Source organism: Schistocerca gregaria, chromosome 8, assembly GCF_023897955.1.
Source record: "Schistocerca gregaria isolate iqSchGreg1 chromosome 8, iqSchGreg1.2, whole genome shotgun sequence".
NCBI classification, from domain to species: domain Eukaryota; kingdom Metazoa; phylum Arthropoda; class Insecta; order Orthoptera; family Acrididae; genus Schistocerca; species Schistocerca gregaria.
Window position 1 is genome coordinate 339,660,382 of NC_064927.1, and position 22,678 is coordinate 339,683,059.

At 40.1% G+C, this 22,678-nt stretch overlaps 1 protein-coding gene across 2 annotated transcripts in view; it reads left to right on the forward strand.

Annotated features, from left to right (window-relative positions):
* The window catches only part of LOC126284013 (lysosome membrane protein 2-like), a 395,168-nt gene that overhangs the window by 49,996 nt on the left and 322,494 nt on the right, over positions 1-22,678 (forward strand). The window contains exon 1 of one of the 2 annotated variants that reach the window (XM_049982555.1): positions 21,956-22,297. The exons of the other annotated variant lie outside the window; for it this stretch is intronic. The gene's annotated coding sequence lies outside the window, so the exon portion shown is untranslated. Of the gene's footprint in view, positions 1-21,955; positions 22,298-22,678 lie in introns of those variants that run through there. 2 annotated transcript variants of the gene reach the window in all.

Sequence of the window (22,678 nt, forward strand, 5' to 3'; positions counted from 1 at the left end):
GCAGATGTCCTGTACAAGAGAAAAACATCCAGAATGTACGCAAGATAATTACATTCCAAATGAGTCCAGACCATTATAAGAAGGTGTTGATGAGAACACAACAGGTACTGCAGAGAACGGAGAAAGTGAAGGACAGTAAAAATTTTCAGTGTTCTTCATAGGTACAGCTTTCAAAAAAATGGTTCAAATGGCTCTGAGCACTATCGGACTTAACATCTATGGTCATCAGACCCCTAGAACTTAGAACTACTTAAACCTAACTAACCTAAGGACAACACACAACACCCAGCCATCACCAAGCAGAGAAAATCCCTGACCCCACCGTGAATCGAACCCGGGAACCCGGGCACTTCGCGAGAACGCTACCGCACGACCGGTATAGCTTTCAAAACCTGTGAGTACTATAGACATTACCTGTATACTGAGGTGACATAAGTCATAGGATAGCGATATGCACATGTACAGATGGTGGTAGTATCGCGTACCTCAAGGTATAATAGGGCAGTGCAATGCTGGAGCTGTCATTTGTACTCAAATGATTCAGGTGAAAAGGTTCCCGACGTGATTATGGCCGCACGACAGAAATTAACAGACTCTGACTCGTTGGACATTCAATTTCGGAAATCGTTAGGGAGTTCACTATTTCGAGATCACAAGCGTCCAGAGTATACCGAGAACATCAAATTTCAGGCATTACTTTTTACTACGGACAACGCAATGGCCGACGACCTTCACTTAACGACCGAGAGCCTGCGGCGTTTTCGTATCTTAACACACAAGCAACACTGCGTGAAATAACCGCAGAAATCAGTGTGGGACGTACGACGAATGTATCCGTTAGGGCAGTGGGGGCGAAATTTGGCGTTAATGGGCTATGGCAGTGGAGTACCAACCTGAGTTCCTTTGCCAACAGCACGACGTCGCCTGGAACGCCTCTCCTGCGCTCGTGACCATGTCGACTGGATCCCAGACGACTGGAAAACCATGGCTTTGTCAAATGAGTTCCAATTTCAGTTGGCTAGAATTGATGGTGCGTTTCGAACGTGGCGCAGATCCCACGAAGACATGGACCCAAGATGTGCGAAGTGGTGATGGCTCCATAATGGTGTGGACTTCGTTTGCAGGGAATGGACTGGGTGCTGTGGTCCATCTGAACTGGAAGTGGTTAAGTTCTGCTACATGCAGTCCACTTGCAGTCTTTCATGCACTTCGTATTGTCACACAACGATGAAATTTTTATGGATGATAATGCACCATGTCACCTGGCCACAATTGTTCGCGACTGGTTTGAAGAATATTCTGGACAATTCGAGCAAATGATTTGGGTACCCAGGTCGCCTGACATGAATCCCATGAGACATGTATGCGACAAAATCGAGAGGTCAGTTCGTGTACAAAATCCTGTGGCGGGAATACTTCCGCAATTATGGCCTATTATGGAGGCAGCGTGGTTCTGTATTTCTGCAGAGGACTTCTAACGACTTGCCAAGTCCATGCCACGTCGAGTTGTTGCACTAAACGGAACGAAAGGTGATATTAGGAGGTATCCCATAACTTTTGTCACGTCTATGTATATTCTGCATTATGAATTTTTTGTGGAAATATAACTATTTCTGGGGGTGAGGATGTAATAAGAAGTTTCAGCTCCTAATTCATAATTAGTTCGAAGAAGTTCCAAGGTACTGAGATAGAATCTCATCTACTGCGTGGTTAAGACAAAATTAAAAGTAAGGACAGGAGAATTATCCATGTATTTTCCTACAAAAGGAGGTTTCGGATTTGTTCCTTTCGCCACTCTACCGATGCTGTTCATAGGTTCACCACCAGTGTCTATTTCAGTTGAATGGAGGTAATGTTGACATGTTACTCACTTCATTGTTTGTATTGACATACAACGAAACATGTACTTCAGGCACAATGGATCTCCTCCTCATTTAATTGCAATGTTCGTATGGTTGTAAATAACACATTCCGTGACGGACAGGTAGAGATGGACCAGTTCTTTGCCGTTCACGCTGTCCTGATCTAAACACACCACAGTGTTGTTTGTAGGGGCGTTTGAAGCTCTTGTGCACAGACCTCCATCACAAGAGGTACAGTGTCTTCGTGCTCGTATTGCTGAAGGCTGTGAAACAATAAGCAGTTATTCTCCAGAGATATATCAGCGCATCACGGATTCAGTGCGACGGCTGGTAGAAACATGTGTCCTTGCTAACGGGAGGCATTTTGAGTATCTCATTCAGAAAAGTGCTTCACGCTATGCTGATACTTTCTTTTTCTGTGTGTTTCTCATGATTAATGTAATTATGAAGAGAAGCAGAATATGAACTCTAACATGGATATAAAGAACATGAACTCTAACATGGATACAAAGGGTTTCAGGACCCTTATCCATATAACAGACAGTACTTTTTTTCAGCAAGTATGAGGAATAGGTTCCTGAAAGTTTAGCCATACCTCTTCGTTGCACATTGTGTTCTGCAGCAGTTCTTTCTATGGATGGTCCTAGTTCCATCGACGCATGTTACTTGGCAGTGACACATCGTGTGAGAATTACTTTCGTCCTTAAAGGCCTCTACACACACTCCAGTTTATCGGCGACCGGCAGACCGACCAGTTTCGCGGCAGCTACACACGTCCCGACCGACTGCACTCAGTCATAACAGAAGCGCCCTGTTGCTGTGATTTGTTTATCTTAAATTCCTTGAGTTTGTGTTTTAAGAGATCCCCTTTGGTTTTAAGCAGAAACAAAAACTGGGTTCCTCTTGGCTGTTTCAGAGGTAACAATACCAAAAAGGCCGAGAAAAAGTTGTGGGCAAGGAAGTGACTAATGCAAGGAAAGAAATTCACCCACACTCAATTACTTAAGAAGTTGTTAGCCGATTATTTTCGTAGTGGCATCAATAGCAACGATGCCCCCACGGCGTATAGAAGTTCTTAGGTTTGGTACTACCACGAGACGCCGACGTCAGCACCATCTATTCGCGCTGTGGAGATCTAAAAGCTCCGCACCAGATTCTGCCCATTTGATCAAGAGCAGACGGCCGGGACACTTCGCTTTAGCTTTGCTCTACATATGACTGGTCCCTGCATCGCACCTCATTGCAAGTTACGTAACCATGTATTAACTTGTTTTTTTGCACCAATAAACCACTTTTACTTTATTGCAGTACCAACGTGTATTACTTTTTCCTACTCCTGCTCCTACCCACGCGCCGCCTTCCACACGGGATACAAAATTCGTGATTATCTAAGAATGGATGAAACAAGCATTTCTGAGTTGCTAAACATCATCAAACCACTCTTAACGGTAAAAGAGTCATAAGAGAAGCTGTAAACTGTAAGCAGGGAGTGTTAGCTTCGTTGCGGTAGCTACCGACTAGTAGAAGTCACGAGAACGTCAAATTCAGCGCAGCTGTATCCCCACAATTATTATCTAAAATGATGCCTGAAACCTGAAGCGTGATTTATATTTATCTCAGGAAATATAACACAGTAAATCGAAATAAATAAAACAAAAAATGTTCATGTAAACTTTATTATTATTCCATGCAGCTTTTCGGGGATGATACTGTAGTATACAGAGAAGTTGCAGGATTAGAAAACTGCAGCGAAATGCAGGAAGATCTGCAGCGGATAGGCACTTGGTGCAGGGAGTGGCAACTGCCTCTTAACAAAGACAAATGTAATGTATCGCGAATACATAGAAAGAAGGATCCTTTATTTTATGATTATATGATGAAACGTCCCCTTAGAACAATTATACATGACTGTTCTTAAACTGACACACAATATTTTTAGCGCAACGCAATCTGACTTTCAGTAATCGCCACAAAGAAAAGCCCTGACTAACATTAACCTATACGTGTCACAAATCACTTACCTCACAAAAATCATGGTTACTCGAACTACTGCAATACAGCGAGCGCCACTACTGCCACCTAAATAAAAGATTCAAACTGCAGAAGGCACTAACTACTGATAGGGATAGTTAGCAAATGAAAGATTTTAATAGAAAACAATCAATGTATTTACTTAATATCATCAAAAGTCATAATATATATAGCAGTTCATGACATCCAGTCTTACAAATTTCAAAACTCCGCCTTCTCTCTCCCCACATCCACCACTGCTGGCGGCTCACCTCCAACTGCGCAACGCTACGCGCTGTTAACATCCATCTGCCCAACACTACACTGGCAGACAACAATGCAAACTAGCCACAGACTGCGTACAGCACAGCCAGTGATTTTTCATACAGAGCGCTATGTGGCGTTACCAATAAGAAAACTTAAACAGCCTACTTACATAGCCCCCATGCTCCCCACAAAAAAATTTTACAAATTGTTTAGGGCACTGGCCAATATAGATTTGAAATTTTTTTCATAATTACAGCAAGAAAGATATCAAATGCACACACTTATTAATACAATGTTGGTCAAAAACTAAAATTTTCTCACAGTCCATAAAGACAGTCCTGATCATTCATCACAGTAAAATTGCAGTGTTTTTTTTCTCAAAGTCTGAGCAGTAAAAGCAAATGCACACAGAAGTAGTGGATTTCCATGCAGTCTTGAAGAAGTGGTGTTGTCCTCCCAACGGAAAGACAGTGCTGACTCTTGACATGCTGACAGGTAATGGGCCACAACAGAGCAAACCCACAGCAGAGTCAGTCGAAGTTTTGAAGAATATTGGTAGGTACGTCATCACAGAGCAGACCACTGTAGACTTGTTAGAGATTATGGTATTGGTGGGCCACCAGAGGTGCAGATCCAGTGCAGTCCTTGTAGAAATAATGTTATTGGTGTGTCATCAAAGGTGTAGACCCACTGTAGTTCTTGTCGAGATGGCCAGCAGCCATCTGTTTGACTGTGCAGGTGCACAATCACCATTGAAGAGTCTTGCGGATAATATAGCAAGTCCATAACCATCACTTGTGCACTTAGAATTTTTTTTAGACGTCCTTAGAACCATCAATCCTGTTATCCAGTCCCTTGCTGAATTATTAACACACGTGCAAACACTATCAGTCCCTACTTCTCACATATTGTCCATATACTACGACCAACAGGATGTGTGCAGTGAAATGTAACTTACAAGTTACTTAATTTGATGAACTGGTGTCAATTACAATTTTATAACATAAGAATACAATAACAAAGGTACAAATTACATCATTAAATAACATAACAATACAGATAACATTTGTATTAAAACAGGCTTTACAAAAGAATAGAAATTAACATGTACATCAGTGTTACAGGAATTATGACGTAAGTACAAACATAAAAGATCAGAATAAATTTGGAAACATTAACTTCACACATGAGCATTAAAATAAAACAGAATAAATAATGTCTAAGTATCTTTACAAGGTAAATATCACATTATCAGAAAAATTTTACAACATAAATCATATTAGCTAAACACATACAGACAGGAAAAACAGAAATACACAAGAGTATACAAACTCATAGCAGAATAACACAGAAGGAAAGGACAGGGTTTGTTTTCAGTGTAACATTTGGTGCTGCAGTCCACCCCAAAACTTCATTCTATATATCTTTTCTCTTATTTCAACATTTGTTTCCACCAAAAAATTCTATCCAAGCATGCTTTCTGTATTTATATTTTAACATATTTCTTACCTCATTATTTATTTTTCATTATCTTACCTCATCATTTATTTCCAAGAAAATCCTACCTAAACCTTTTGTCCCTAAACCCTACTTTTTTGTTCATATCCTCTTCCAAAATCCTTTTTTGGCCAAACCATTTTCTTATAGCAGGTTCTCAATGCACTTCTTCCAATTCATCACAACTCGTTCTCTTATATAGCCTTCCCCATCTTAAGCTAACATAAATCTACTGAGCTCAGATGCATAAACTACGGGACGAGGCAATGCAGCAGCACAAAAGAATTAACACAAACAGCAATGATAAAAAAAATGCAAATTGTCAAAGCAAGCAGCAGCAAATGCAATAACTTATATCTAAACATGACAAAGTTCAAGCAGAAAAAAAATTACAGTAAAAATGGCCATGTTTAATACCTATATCACATCTTAACACTAGAGTGATACATCACAAAAACTTACTCTGCAAGAAAGTTACCAAGTCGTTAAAAAATTATTTATACAGTTCCTGTGAGAGGAAATGTCTATTTGTGTTCCTCCTTTTTTTCCGAAAGTACATCATAAAATTATTCTTTACTGGGTCTGTAGACAGAAAATAGTTATATTAGTACATGTATTAAATTTTATTTTAACCAATGCTGCAGTGCGACAAGAAACTAGATATTAAACAAAATGAGCAATCTCTCAACTACAAAGACAATAGATGTAAAATGTTTCTCATCATTTCATTAGGCATTTTAGTAAATATCATAAATTAAGAGCTCCTCAGTATAATCATATGTTTTCAAGTTTGAGCGTGTCGCATTTGCGATGCTTTCTACAAAGGAATGTCAATAGCGAGGATAATTGCCCCCTTTCTTTTCTCCATCTGTGCTTCTGAAAGGCACACACTAATGGCTTGTTTCCAGGTGGCTGTCGCGCAACTGGCTGCCCACGACACATTACGTGCAGGTGGTCACTTAACTTTCTTACCGAAATATTTACGACACCAGTTTCCACTACAGTGGCAGTCTCATATAAAAAATTTCACAGGTCAAGAATTTGCGTTACAAATCTGTAGAAACAAAATCCTATTGATGTAACAGTGTCCAAAAAAGTTCCGTCGGCATTGTCATACATTCACGCATTTACATACATTTCATAACTCTTAGAGTACGATTCTTGGTTTCCAACCACCTTTTTCACAAACCAGAGTCCCTGGAGTCCCTAACCACTACTCATTATTACTTACCTTATTCGTCGACACTTCTTCAATATTTCATCATAACAGATATTTAGCGTGATCAAATAACTCATATAGCATCAGCTTATTGATCATAAACATACCGCAACAGCATAATACACATAATCGTAATAATAACATCATAACACCTCAGTCAAATTCTCAAAATCGCCGTAGCTTCCTCCAATAATTTCAAAACCTAAAAAAAAGTCTCCTCATGTCAAAAGTGTCATCTACCTCAAACGTACTTTAAAAATCATGATCCCATACCAAATACGTCATTAAAAGCTCTCATAGTACCACAATGGTTCTGAAAAAATATGAACAGTTCACAAAGTACAGACAAAATACAATTTCATAAATCTGAAGTTATCCAACTGTCTAATTACGTAAACATCTGTCACTGATGTAGTAAAATAAATATTTGTCTCTCTCAGTTAAATGATCACATAGCTGTGTAATTCTGTGTACCAATGTGTAAAGTTGTATAAGCAAATACCATATTAGCTAGGGCTCCTTGTGCTTGCCATACACGTGGTACGCAAAGTAAGTGTGTACCCCCCTGAGGATTAATGTAATTATATCCTCAGGTGTTACATATTACAGCAATGGAATGAAATGTGTCACGGAAAACCTTTGTATCATTGTACATCAAATATCTTTAAAAATAAATATTTTAAGTACAAAATTAATCACTCAAATACGTGTACTGTAGCGCTAAACTGTGCGTCTTGTTGTAAGATAATCTCTGTGGAAGTGTCGTAGTTATCGTCCTCCGAAAGCTAAGTTCTGCAGAAGTCAATGTACTTACCTCATGATAAACAAAAGTGAAATGCTTTGCGTATAGATATCGTAGTTACTACGCTTACTGCCGTGATGAAGTAAGTACTGTACTGTAACGTATTGTTGTGCTACAGAAAAGGCTGTCTCATTGTAGCTATACCACAAAGTTACTACTAAAACACGTTTTCCTTCCCATAAGATTTCAGAAAAACTGTGCAGATATAAAACAGATACACCGCAAAAGCACAATGTATATTGTGTCACACATTAGTAGCGTCGTGATATAATCGTGTAGCTATCAAAGAAACCAAATGCTAAGTCATCTTTAATGACACAGAAAGTACTTCAAATAAAGAATGTCTTTTCAACTAAACCAAAATGTTGCATTAAAATCTCATTAACAGTATATGTTCTAAGTATGTAATCCCTATAGTCGTTACGTAATCGTGCAACTAACAAGCAAGAATGTACAAGTAAGAACACTGTGTCGTTTGTTCACTATAACAATGCATTCGTAACTCCTGTTTAAAAATGTCCCCTAGGTTCTAGACTGGATAGTTAACTTCAAAACATTGTTGTATGTTAACAGTTTCTCAGTGTCACAAAGCATACTAGAAATGTTAAGTGAAATGTTTTATGGCAATGACAAAGTTAAAAAGCAGATTATCTTTCAATAAACGGTTTTACATGTGAAATGTGGTGTAAACCTTTACTCTTCCCAGTACGCAGAGTTTCAACTTCAGCACAATTATCATGTGGTATACACGTCACATTCTGTAAGGTCCATTCTAAACTAGAAAGAGTTTGTGACTCAAGTGTTTCTTCTTATGTGACAATGAATGAGCTTTAATGACAACTTTCTGACCAATATTTAATTTCTTTGCATTTGCTTTACCGTGTAATTTTCTCCTTTTGTCTGCAGCAGAATTTATATTTTTAATAGCCAAATTAATTATGTCTCTGTGTCGAAGTTTACGTGTATTCGGAAAAGGTACAAGCTCTCTGATTCTGTTCGGTGGTTCTTTATTCTTCAGTACAAAAATAAGTGGTAAAGCAGTGGAGTTATGAGGCATTTCATTCAGCACGTTTTGAAATAAGTGTAAATATCCGTCCCAATGCTGATGCTTTCTGTGACAATAAAGTCTGCAAAGCTTATTGATTTCTTTCTAATCCGTTTAGACGGGTTACAATGTGCAGAGTACAATGAAATAAAAACAGATTTGATTTTATGGTTACGAAGCATGCGTGACCAAACAGCAGATCTGAATTGCGGTCCGTTATCTGAAATGACTTTACTAACGTGCCCAACTTCACGTAAGAAATTTTTAACAAAGGCGTTGGATACAAACCGTCCAGTGGCATTACGTAACGGTGTCAAAGAAACAAATTTTGAAGTTAGTTCAACAGCGACTAGAACTTACGAAAATACATTAGATGTTCTGACAAGCGGTCCGAAGAGATCAACAGCAGAAAATTCTTTTAATTTAGAAGGAATGATAGGAAACAACGGAGCACGATGTTAGACAGTAGATGGTTTCGCCTTTTGACAAAGTTTACAAATAGACAAGTCTCTTCGAATTCTCTTTTCCATATTGTTAAAATAACAAGTCGTCTGAAGAATATGATTACACTTTCGTGGACCAAAATGTGCATAGCTGAAATGAATGTACCAAATGAGCTTATTAACAAAATCGTCAGGAATGCAAAGTACCCATAGCTTGTCATCAACAGTGCAGCGTTTGAACAGTATGTTGTTTCTAACCAGATAATAATACCGAATCTGTGTGAGTGTCTTTTCATGCCATGTGCTTTTGATGTCTTTCCAAATCGGATCTTTATCTTGTTCATGAGCAATGTCCTTTAAAGATGTGGTGATGAAGTTTTCAAAGGCGACTTTCTGAATATAAAGAATACTGTAATTTTTCTCGAGGTTGCCTTCTGTATTACGTTTTTCAAGCCCAGCCGGTGCGCGTGACAGTGCGTCCGCAACAAAGTTCTCCTTGCCAGGAATGTAGACTATTGTGAAGTGGAATTCTTGCAGAAACAATGCCCGTTTTAACCTATCATGATTTAATTTTGAAGACATAAGAAATTGTAATGCACGATGATCACTGTATACTTTTACGTGCTTACCAGAAAGAAAGAAACGGAATTTGTTAAATGCCCAAACGATAGCTAAAGCTTCTAATTCAGTAACGGAATAATTTTTTTCAGATTTTGTTAGCACTCGGCTAGCAAAAGCAATGGTTTTCTGAACGGTACTGTCATTTTCTATGGCTTCTTGAAAAAAAATGGGCACCAAGACCGACTTTAGAAGAATCCGTGCTAAGGCAGAAATCGTGTGACAGATCTGGATGAGCTAGTATTGGCACGTTAAGTAGCGATTCTTTCAAAGAATTGAATTCCAACTGTGCTTGTTCGTCCCAGTTCCAAATAGTATTTTTTCCAGTGAGAGAACAAAGTTTTGGTGTAACTAGAATTTGCATATTCAGAAAACGACGGTAATAATTTACGAGACCTATAAAACTGCGGACTTGTTTTTTTGTGGATGGAACTGGAATGGCTCTGATTGCATCTAACTTTTCAGGAGCCGGCTGAATTCCTTCAGAAGAAATAATATGTCTCAAAAACTTCACCTTTGTCCTACCAAATTCAGACTTTTCCAAGTTAACTGTAATTCCAGATTCTGCAAAAATATGTAACACGCTGTTGAGGATGCGATTATGTTGTTCTCATGAGGCTTCTGCTATCAGAATATCGTCCACATATAAGGTGATGTGACGTTTTAAGAGCTCAGGTAATGTGGAATTTAGCCCGTGAATGAATGCTGCCGAAGAAATGTTCAAACCGAAACTGATAACAAACACCGAAACAAAGGAAAGCTGTGTATTTTCTACATTGTGGATGAAGTTCGATCTGATAAAAGCTGGATCTGAGATCAATAGAAGCCAACACTTTTATACCATTAAAGTTTTGAAGAAGTTCTTCCAACGTTTGCGGCCTGTCTGTTTCAGGAATGATGATAGTATTGATTTGTCTCGAATCTAAGACAAGCCTGATCAATCCATTTTTGTTCTCAACAACATGTAATGGATTGTTGTATGAGCTTACTGCAGGCTCAATAACGCCCTCGTCAAGCATAGATCGTATTTCTGTTCTAACACGGTCCCTATAATGTGCTGGAATTACTTATGGTCTAACACTAAATTTAGTATGCTCACGAACACGAAATTGGTATTGAAATCCCTTGATTGTCCCTGTTTTGTGAGTAAAAACTGTGGAATGTGCTTGTAAAATCTGAAAAAGGTCCTGCCTATCAGTGTCATTACAATTCTCAATTGTTTGAATTTTATTCTGAATTAACTCATTAGTTTCAAATGCGCCGTCGATATTATCCCTGTCAGTACTTGCAGAGTGATTGATAGTGTCAAGTTCCGTCGAAAATTCCGAACTGTTGTCTAACAGGAGGTAAAGCCGATTAATTTCTTCGTCATGGTTTGAGAGCCAATCTTCAAATTTCAAAGCTATTGACTTCTTTCTCTAAACTTATTTCAGCATCGTGAAAATTTAAGATTGCTTTGTATTCATTCAAAAAGTCTACTACCAGTATAGTTCCCATGGAACAACAATGGAACAATAAGAAAGTTCATAGAGAAGCTGTGGCTTTGACAAAAGAATTCTAAGTTGGTTTGTTGGCGTACATCTACACTTTTTCCAACGATTGCACCTTGTAATTTAATCTTACGTAACGGACGTGTGGGGCAGTCGTTCGATTTGTTGCATTTGCTAAAAGCTGTTTCACTAATTACTGAAAAGGGACTGCCAGAGTCAAGTACTGCCGTAAATTTTACGTCATTTACAGTAATGTGAATCACAGGATATGCAAAGTTGTTATGTTTTACGTCGTGTTCCTGGAGTAAGATGTCCATAATGTCCTCCATTTTTACGTAATTACTAGCTACGGCAGCTGCGTCGTCAGTTTCATACGTACATTTTGTGGCTGCCAGCGGTGTGAGTCATTGCCTATTGTCTCTTTGTTGGCACGCGTCGTTATTGGGATTTGGAGACCTAACTTCTACAATTCACCTTGTCGAAAGGGCCCTGCTCTGTTTGAATCCCGCCAGTTCTGCTGCAATTCAGGTCTGTCGTTACGATCATATCGTCTGTCGTCATGTCGGTAGATTCCATAGTTTCTTTCTTGTCGGTCACATGGTGGAGAATTTCTCCCTGAATCGTAATTGCGCGCTGCATCGTTGCGTCTGAAGTTATTCTGTCTCCCTTGATAATAGTTATTTTGGTTTCCATATTTTCTGTTTCTCTGATTGTCTCTGTGATAGTCATTACCGCGGAGAGGCGACCTTTCCCTGTAGTTATTACTACTCTTCCAGCAGTTGTCATACGGGTGGTGTCTGTTTTGGTCCCGATTTACGTTGTAAGAATAGCCTTGTCGTGTATTATTTCTGTCATCGCGGAATTGTGACAGATGTGACCTGTAATTGTTGTGCTCCTGTTTTCGCGTTCCGCGATTGTCAGTGTCAATTTCCAGTTCTTGTAACAGTCCCTAAAAAGCTTCAGTGTCATCCTTGCAACGTCCTGCCAAAATAATATGTCGTAAATGTTCAGGTAATTTGGTTAAGCAAATGCGGATGAGTTCTGACGGGCTGTATGGGTTTGACAGGTACTGATTGTTGTGCAACATGTCTTCAAAATATTTCACAAGACTGGAAAATTCAGATGTTCGAAATGTTTCATCATAATGATGCTATGTTTTATACGGTCTTGTGTAGCTTGAGACCAATACGCTGAGAGGAAGGCATGGTAAAATTCCCCTTCACTGTGACAATCGTGAATGACCGATCGCATTCTTACAGCTGGTTCATTCTCCAAGTAGCCACACATAAATTCTAATCTGTGCTCTAATGACCAGTTGGGAGGAAAACAATGAGAGAATTGATGGAGCCACGCTTGTGGATGAATGTCGTTGCCAGAATTCTTAAATGTTTTGAAGTTACATTTAGTAATGAACAGCTTATAGTCAAAATCATCGTGTCAGCGAATAGCATATCGGTCATTGTTACGTCGTGTCGGCGGTTCCATCTCAAAATTCGGTGCACCTTGGCAGTTTCTTTCATTGATTTCCGAAATGCCCTGTGTTATTATTTTGTGGTTTTTCCGTATTTCTAAGTTCCTCTTCCCGTGTTGGAGCGCGAGTGTCCTCTGAAATATGTAATTTTTGTATTACCTGCGTCAACTGATCTTGTACTTCCCGGATTTCTCTTTTGTATTGCGTATTAATTTGATTCTGATTTTGTTTGAATTTCTTAATTTGTTCATATTCTTCTGTGTCAGTGATGGCTACAGGTCTTGTGTCATTCAAATCATGCTCTACCTTTGCAGATAAATTAGTGAACTGATCCGAAAGTTCGGCTACTTTCTCCGATAGTGAACAAATTTCCTCAGTGTGTTTTTCTGAACCAAGTTTTAGAGTGTCCATTTGTGTTGAAATCGAATCTACTGTGTTCTTTAAGTTTTCCTGAGTTCTTACAAGTTGTGTAACCGAATCGGTGGATGCAACTGAGTCCATTTTAGCTTGCAACGTGTCGTGATTTTCACGAACAGTAGTTTGCAGTTCTTTTATGGATGTTTCGTGATTCTGTAATGCATTTCCATGCCACAAAAAATAGGTTGAAAATGCTCACAAATTTGTGTTTTTATGTCATTACAGATTTTTTGACATAGCGATTCAATGTTATGTAACTCAGTATTTAAATCTTCACGTGTTTGTTCAAGTGTGGTGTCTAACTTCCGAAGATTTTGCTCCATTGTGTCTAACTGTCGCTGTGTTTGTCTCTGGTGTTGTTCCATTGTGTCTAACGTTTGAAGCTTTTGCTGTGTTTGTCTCTCATTTTGTTCCATTGTGTCTAAGTTTTGAAAATTTTCTCCCATTTGTTTCTGATTTTGTTCAAGCGTTGTGTCTAACTTTTGTAGCCTTTGTCCCATTAGTTTCATTAACTGTAATAACAATGCACTGATGTCTGAAACATGTTCCTCAGTGCTTTTCGGCAGTGAATTTGCACCGGCAACATTCACATTTTGACAAGCGGCAAATGTGTCTTGACGCATTTGAGAAAACGGTGGGAACCCAAAACCTGAGTCTACAGTATTTTCAATATTGTGTTCTGTCATTTCCGATTCCTGAGGCGAGATGTTGCCGACCGATCGATCGATAATGCTCCCCTGTTCAATAATTGTTTCACTGTCTACACCATTGTTTGCAGCCCGCTCCATTTCCCTATGTACAATTACCAAATTACTACTTTGAACATTAGTTAATTCATTACTCGGTGGCGCTAACACACTGCTTTCGCCTTCACTGTCATTTCTCAGTTTACTTTGGAGCCTAGTATTACGTTTTTCACACGCCATTATAGTCACAATATTTCACACGATAACACAGAAAACCACAATTTGAAGAACAAAATAAGAAAGCACATTAACATAGCACTGAAAATAATATCCAGTTAATTGCAAGCACAGCTGCGAAATACTTTGCGCAAAACTACATACATGCCACAACTGTTTTACTTTACAACAATGAAAGACTGCAACTACAAAGGAAATTCTCTCTATGATTACGCGCTAGCAATAAACAAAAGCTACACTAATTACACAAACTACAAGAAAAAAATCAGAAGATCCCAGTGAGGTAACCTCGGCTAAGGGTCGACATATGAAACGTCCCCTTAGAACAACTTATACATGACTGTGCTTAAACTGATACACAATATTTTTAGCGCAACTCAATCTGACTTTCAGTAATCGCTACAAAGAATGGCCCTCACTAACATTAACCTATACGTTTCACAAATCACTTACCTCACAAAAATCTTGGTTACTCGAACTACTGCAATACATCGAGCGCCACTACTGCCAGCTAAATAAAAGATTCAAACTACGGAAGGCACTAACTACTGATAGGGATAGTTTGCAAATGAAAGATTTTAATAGAGAACAAACAATGTATTCACCTTAATATAATCAAAAGTCATAAAATATATAGCAGTTAATGACATCCAATCTTACAAATTTCAAAACTCCGCCATCTCTCTCCCCACATCCAGCACTGCTGGTGGCTCACCTCCAACTGCGCAACGCTACGCGCTGTTAACATCCATCTGCCCAACACTACAATGGCAGACAATAATGCAAAAAAATGGCTCTGAGCACTATGGGACTCAACTGCTGTGGTCATCAGTCCCCTAGAACTTAGAACTACTTAAACCTAACTAACCTAAGGACATCACACACATCCATGCCCGAGGCAGGATTCGAACCTGCGACCGTAGCAGTCGCACGGTTCCGGACTGCGCGCCTAGAACCGCGAGACCACCAAGACAATAATGCAAACTAGCCACAGACTGCGCACAGCACAGCCAGTGATTTTTCATACAGAGCGCTATGTGGCGTTACCAATAAGAAAACATAACAGCCTACTTACAATGATAGCGGAACAAACACTGGTACCAGTTACTTCTGTAAAATATCTGGGAGTATGCGTGCGGAAAGATTTGAAGTTCAATGATCATATGAAATTAAATGTTGGTAAGGCGGATACCAGGTTGACATTCATTGGGAGAGTCCTTAGAAAATGTAGTCCATTAACAAAGGAGGTGGCTTAAACACTCGTTCGACCTATACTTGAGTGTTGCTCATCAGTGTAGGATCCGTGCGAGGTCGGGTTGACGGAGGAGATAGAGAAGATCAAAAGAAGAGCGGCGCGTTTCGTCACAGGGTTATTTGGTAAGCGTAATAGCGTTACGGAGATGTTTAGCAAACTCAAGTGGCAGACTCTGCAGGAGAGGTGCTCTGCATCGCGTTGTAGTTTGCTGTCCAGGTATCGAGAGGGTGCGTTTCTGGATGAGGTATCGAATAAATTGCTTCCCCCTACTTATACCTCCCGAGGAGATCACGAATCTAAAATTAGAGAGATTCGAGCGCGCACGTAGGCTTTGCGGCAGTCATTCTTCCCACTAACCATACGCGACTGGAACAGGAAAGGGAGGTAACGACAGTGGCACGTTAAGTGCCCTCCGCCACACACCGTTGGGTGGCTTGCTGAGTATAAATGTAGATGTAGATGTAGATGTAGATGTATTAAGGGATTTACGAATGTAGCATAAAAGATACATCTGTAAGTTTAGGAAAAACATATCAAGTGAGAAGAAGAAAGACTAGAAATGGTAGTGGCGCACATCATCTAATAAATACAACAAATATTCACTTCTTTTGCGCTGCGCTTTACTTTGATATGTTTTGACTCCCTCTTTTGATGTGTCTTTTAGATGTGGCACGTTGCCATTTACCTAGACAAGGCGGCTTTCCTGCTTTATCATTTTAACTATATGTCTCCGTTAATTTATAGTTTCTTGGATTTTATTCTTGGATTATTACCAGTTACGTAGGATGTGCCTCCTACATACTGCATGATGCCATTTGACGATGTTATACAGCATCCATAATTTTAACTTCGTTTCATTGTTATTTTTATAAATTTAAAATTTTCTTTTATGTAGATTTAAGCTTGTTTAAGATTTATGGTCTAAAATTGTTTTCGCAGGTATATAACAAGACTTTCTAAGGATGATATTCTTAAACTTCGTACCATTTTTTCTCGATATTTACGAATGCATTCATTGTATGGTTAGAGCTATGCAGATTCACTGATTGTTTACATTTTGAATGATACGTTATCTTATAAGCACTAACATATTTTATACTAAACTGTTAAACAGATTTGTCAAGTGTTAACTTTTATTAATGTAATTTACTCCTCATTATATTTTTGTCAGTTTTTATACGGTGTTTTTATATCCTACTTGATTAGGCAAAATTTTCTTAGACTACTTTTCCTCCATATCTTTACGGATCTGAAAATGCTTCTAAAAAGCAACCGAAAGCAGTTATCGTAATTTAATTGAAATAGGAAAATTATGGTGTAGGTATTGAAGGTTTTTTACTTTAAAAAATCTATATTTAATAACAGAGTTATGACAAATGAAGTGTTTAGCAACTGCCAGAACGGATTTAAAAAAATTAGTTTGATCTTCGTAACAGAAGTCTTGGATACAGGTTGGATTTATAACTATTAATCAAGCATATTTTATGAAGAAACGTCCATTCACTGTGTTCATTTCGGTTTCTAGGTTTTACGTCTGACACATATCGGAAATGAAGCCTAAGATCTAATCTGTGAGCTGTTCGATTTTTAGATACCATTCCTGGTAAGCATCAGAAATAAAACAAGAAAACCGAAATATAGTCATAGTTTAGTCGTAAAATATATTTTACTCTCTCTATGTGGCACATAAATCATGATGGATTCGTTAAAGACAGAAAAAGTGCTTCCTTTCCCGCATCTCTGTTGGTATATCCCTTGCACGACGTGTTCCACAAACATCTCTACTCATAAAATTTCTACAGAAACTCAAATTTCCGTCCGTCTCGCACTCAGCATTTCATTACGCACGCAGTGACAAAAGACGAACTTTTATCGGGTGGTTGGCACGACAGTCTTTACACACGGCACGATTTATTGAGTGAAGTGGTAGTGGGATTGTCTGTCATGTAGTCGCAACATCCCGACAAGAAAGTTCACCGGTTGGTTGGTCAAAACGCCTACACAGGTCCTATTGTTCTGTTGGTCGGCGGTCAGTTGGTATGTGTGTAGGGCTTGTAAAGGCCCCTCCTCACACAAGTTATCGACCGACCGACCGACCAACCTATTTCGTGGCAGCCTACACAACGAGCGCACTGACTGCACTCAGCGGTTACAGCACCGCCGTGTTGTTGTGATTTGTTCATTGTGTTTATGTTCTACGAGATCTCACTTGGTAGTACACACAAATGAAAATGACGGTTTAACGTGGCTGTTTTAGAAGCAACAAGGCAAAAAAATAGCAAGCTGGAGGACAAAGAAGTGGCTAATGCAAGGAAAGAAATTTACCTACTTTCTGTTACTTCAGCAACTGGGATCCTACTATTTTCGTAATTATCTAAGAATGGAAGACTTACGCATTCCGGAACTGATGAACATCATCAAGCCATTTTTAACGAAAACGAGTAGTCGTGAGGGAAGCTGTAGGCGACGAGGTTTATATTTCTTGCCATTGGCAGAATTTCAGAGAATTTCAAAGTCAGTGCTGTTTCCTCCCCACAATTTTATCTAAAATTACTCCTGAAACGTGCAAGGTGATGTACAGTCACCTGAGGAAATAAATCGTATTAAGCAAAACAAACAAAAGATTTACGAGCTTCCAGCACGCTGCCGTAGCTTGGGGTCAGCAACATCTGTTAATCAGTAGAACGAAAAGCCAGTCCAAGTCGCAAATTTTTATTCTCTATTCATTCAATGATTAGTTTCAGGCCCAGATACATTTTCAAATCACCATAACTAAGTCGAAATTGACGGTCTGAAAGTCGGCCTAGGGCCGAAACTAGTCATCGAATGAATAAAAAGTAAAAATTTGCAACTTGGACTGGTCTTCCGTTCTACTGAAAGCATAATGCGTTCATGTAAACTTTATTGATTTATTTATGGTTACAGCGTAAAAGATGACCTTTAAGCTTAAGAAACTAATTTCAGATGAGAAGAAGAAAGACTACAAATCGTGGTGGCTCGCATCATACAACAAATATAGGAACAAATATGCAAGAAATGAAGAATTCAGCAACTGGTAGAATTTAATAAAATCCCACTCTTGGCTGTTTACAACACAAGGTTTGAGTACAAGCTGGACCTCTTCAACACTTATAACAATTAAGAAAATACGAGGATAATCCGAAAAGTAAGGTCTCCTATATTTTTTATAAGTACATAGATCTGTTTATTTCTACATTGGTTTACATCAATTTACAGCTTGAACACTTAGCTATTTTTCGACATAATCACCATTTCTATCGAGGCATTTTTGTAGACGCAGTGGCAGTTTTTGTATGCCTATGTCATACCAGCTCGCCGCCATGCTGTTCAGAAAGTATTGAACCTCTTCTTTCACCTCGTCGACGGAACCTAGGGAATAGGTGATAGTCGCTGGGTGCCAAGTGAGGACTATAGGGTGTGTGGGTGATGATGTTCCACTGAACCTGTTGCGGGAGACCAACGGTTTGCCGAGCGATGTGTGGGAGAGCGTTTTCATAGAGAATGTGTGCGCCCTTTCTCAACATTCCTCTTCTCCGGTTCTGAATTGCCCGTTTGAGTTTTTTCAGTGTCACAGTACCTGTCAGCGCTAATTGTGGCCCAGCGATTCGGCTCCGACGCCGAGGTGGAAGAAGAAGTTCATAACTTTCTGAACAGCAAGGCGGCGAGCTGGTATGCCATGGGCATACAAAAATTGCCACAGCGTCTACAAAAATGCATCGGCAGAAAGGTGGTTATGTCGAAAAATAGCTAAATGTTCAAGTTGTAAACTGATGTAAATCATTGTAGAAATAAACAAAAAAATGGTTCAAATGGCTCTGAGCACTATGGGACTTAACATCTGAGGTCATCAGTCCCAAGGACTTAGAACGACTTAAACCTAACTAACCTAAGGACATCACATACACCCATACCCGAGGTAGGATTCGAACCTGCACCGTAGCGGTTCCAGACTGAAGCGCCTATGTGTTTATGTACTTATAAAAAAAAATAGACCTTACTTTTGGGATTACCCTCGTATATTTTATGAATAAACGTCAACTGACTGTCTATATTTCGGTTTTTAGGTTTTACTTCAGATATGCATGGAAACGAAAACCAAGACCTAATCTGCCTGTACTTCGGTTTTTAGATTTCATTTCGAATAAGTATCGGAAAATAAACCTAAAATCCGAGATACAGAAAACCGACTGACTTTTATTCACAAAATAAACACACAATAGAGTCTTTAAAGACGGACACCAACAATTTTGACCGTCATAACATTTTTGATTGTAACCGATTTCGGATGGCAGAGGTATGAGGGCTGAGAATGGCCAAAAACCGAAACCGATTCCCTTCAAAATCAGTCTCATTGCAGTCCAGAATGTCTGTGCCCATTTTAAAGCACTTTTTTTCCACATCGCCGTTCTCCACGAGGAAAGTGTTCTCAAAAATTACTTTTACTCTCACTGTGCGGCAAGTAAAACCGTTGTGGATTCGTGAAAAATGAAACATTTTTAGTGCTTCATTTCTAGCATCTCTATTGTATATTCATGGCATTATAAGAAATTTTAGTCTTATGTCAAAGCGGTAGGTGGATCAAAACAAAATGTCCAGACACTCTGTGACCAAAATGGTACTGAAACAGAGGATGACAGACTAAAGGCCGAATACTAAATGTCTTTTTCCAAAGCACTTCCACAGAGAAAGACTGCACTGTGGTTCCTTCTGTAGATTGTCGCACAGATGGTAAAATGGTAGATATCGAAATAGATGAGAGAGGGATAGAAAAACAATTAAAATCGCTCAAAAGAGGAAAGACCGCTGGACCTGATGGGATACCAGTTCCAAAGTACTGGAAAAGGGCACAGGTCATCCCCGTTTTCAAGAAGAGACGTCGAACAGATGTGCAGAACTATATACCTATATCTCTAACGTCGATCAGTTGTAGAATTTTGGAACACGTATTATGTTCGAGTAAAATGACTTTTCTGGAGACTAAAAATCTACTCTGTATGAATCAGCATGGGTTTCGAAAAAGACTATCGTGTGAAACCCAGCTCGCTCTATTCGTCCACGAGACTCAGAGGGCCATAGACACGGGTTCCCAGGTAGATGCCGTGATTCTTGACTTCCGCAATGCGTTTGATACAGTTTCCCACAGTCGGGTAATGAAAGAAATAACAGCACACTATCAGACAAGATGTGTGATTGGATTGAAGAGTTCATAGATAACAGAATGCAGCATGTCATTCTCAATGGAGAGAAGTCTTCCGAAATAAGAGTGACTTCAGGCGTGCAGCAGGGGAGTGTCGTAGGACCGTTGCTATTCACAATATACATAAATGACCTTGTGGATAACATCGGAAATTCGCTGAGGCTTTCGTGGATGATGCTGTGGTATATCGAAAGGTTGTAACAGTGAAAAATTGTAGTGAAATGCAGGAGGATCTGCAGCAAATTGATGCATGGTGCAGGGAATGGCTGTTGAATCTCAATGTAGACAAGTGTAATCTGCTGTGAATACGTAGAAAGAAAGATCCATTATCATTTAGCTACAATACAATAGGTCAGGAAATGGAAGCAGTTAATTCCATAATTTATCTGGGAGTAGGCATTAGGAGTGATTTAAAATGGAATGATCATATAAAGGTGATCGTCGGTAAAGCAGATGCCAAACTGAGGTTCATTGGAAGAATCCTATGGAAATGCAATCCGAAAACAAAAAAAAAGTAGATTCAAATGGCTCTGAGCACTATGGGACTCAACAACTGAGGTCATTAGTCCCCTAGAACTTAGACCTACTTAAACCTAACTAACCTAAGGACATCACACACATCCATGCCCGAGACAGGATTCGAAACTGCGACCGTAGCGGTCACGCGGTTCCCGACTGAAGCGCCTAGAAAGAAAGTAGGTTACAGTATACGTGTTCGCCCACTGCTTGAATGTTGCTCACCAGTGTGGGATCCGTACCAGACAGGGTTCATAAAAGAGACAGAGAAGATACAACGGAGAGCAGCGCGCTTCGTTACAGCATCATTTAGTAATCGCGAAAGCGTTTCGGAGATGATAGATAAACTCCAGTGGGAGACTCTGCAAGAGAGATGCTCAGTAGATCGGTACTGGTTTTTGTTGAAGTTTCGAGAATATACCTTCACCGAGGAGTCAAGCAGTATGTTGCTCCCTCCTACGTATATCTCGAGAAGAGACCATGAGGATGAAAGCAGAGAGAGTAGAGCCCACACAGAGGCATACCGACAGTCTTCCTTTCCACGAACATCACGAGAATGGAGAACCGATAGAGGTACTCAAAGTACCCTCCGCCACCCACCGTCGGGTGGCGGAGAGATGTAGATGTAGATGTAAATGCAGATGTAGATATACACACATCTCAAATCTTTAAATTTCTTATGAAACTGGAAGTTTCAAGATAACAAAAGACGAAGTGCACAATTTGTTGGGTGGAAGGGCTGAGGGGATTGGCTGTGATGTGGCAATACCCACCCGACAGGCAGACAAGGGAAGCTCGTTTGCTGGTCGGTCGGTCGGTCAAAACGCCTATACACGCCCAGTTTGTCGGTCGGTCGGTTGATGCGCGTGTAGGACCCGTAAGCTCTCCACTAAGTATCTACGTCGGAGGCTGCTTGCGCCGCCGACGCACCGTATCTGTGTGACCGGTGGCCAGCCGGGCTCCCCGCCAAAGGCTGTTGCAGCATCTCTGGAGGGGCGGGCAACCAGGCCTACGGATGACCGCCGCGCCGCGCCGCTACACGGCACGCCACGCCAGCCGCGCCTCGGCTCAGCTCGCAGTTTATCAGCGGCTCTCGCTCGTGACTGTTGCGCTCTCGCTTCCTCTCAGCTGGTTCGCCGCTCTCCACGCGGGCGTCATTCTCTCGCCTCGCGGGCTACTCGCTGCGGCCCTCGCGTCCTGAGCGCCGTTAACTGCACGCTGCATCTGCGCACTCGCAACTCTAGGTAATTACTCAGTATCCACTCTGCCAGCCACTTAACACGGTGTGTCGCCTGCCGCAAATTAACTCACCTGCTCTGCGCACGCGGCGTGCGTTCATAAATGTGTTCCTCGCTCGACGTCCGCTGAAACCCATTTTCATCTTGTGCCAACTAGTGAAACGCTCACATATTCCCTGTCCTAAAGCAGTTCCCGATAAATATGGACTTCTCCTTCCGACATCTCAAAAGAGCGGTATCTGTGTCCATTATAATTTTTTGACAGCGGAATGTATTTTCTCTGTTCTGTATGCTTAACCAAGATCACTATACCCTCGTAAAATTCGCGATTGCAATAGGGTATTAAACACGGCATTTTGTAGTTAATTTGGTATGTAACGTACCATA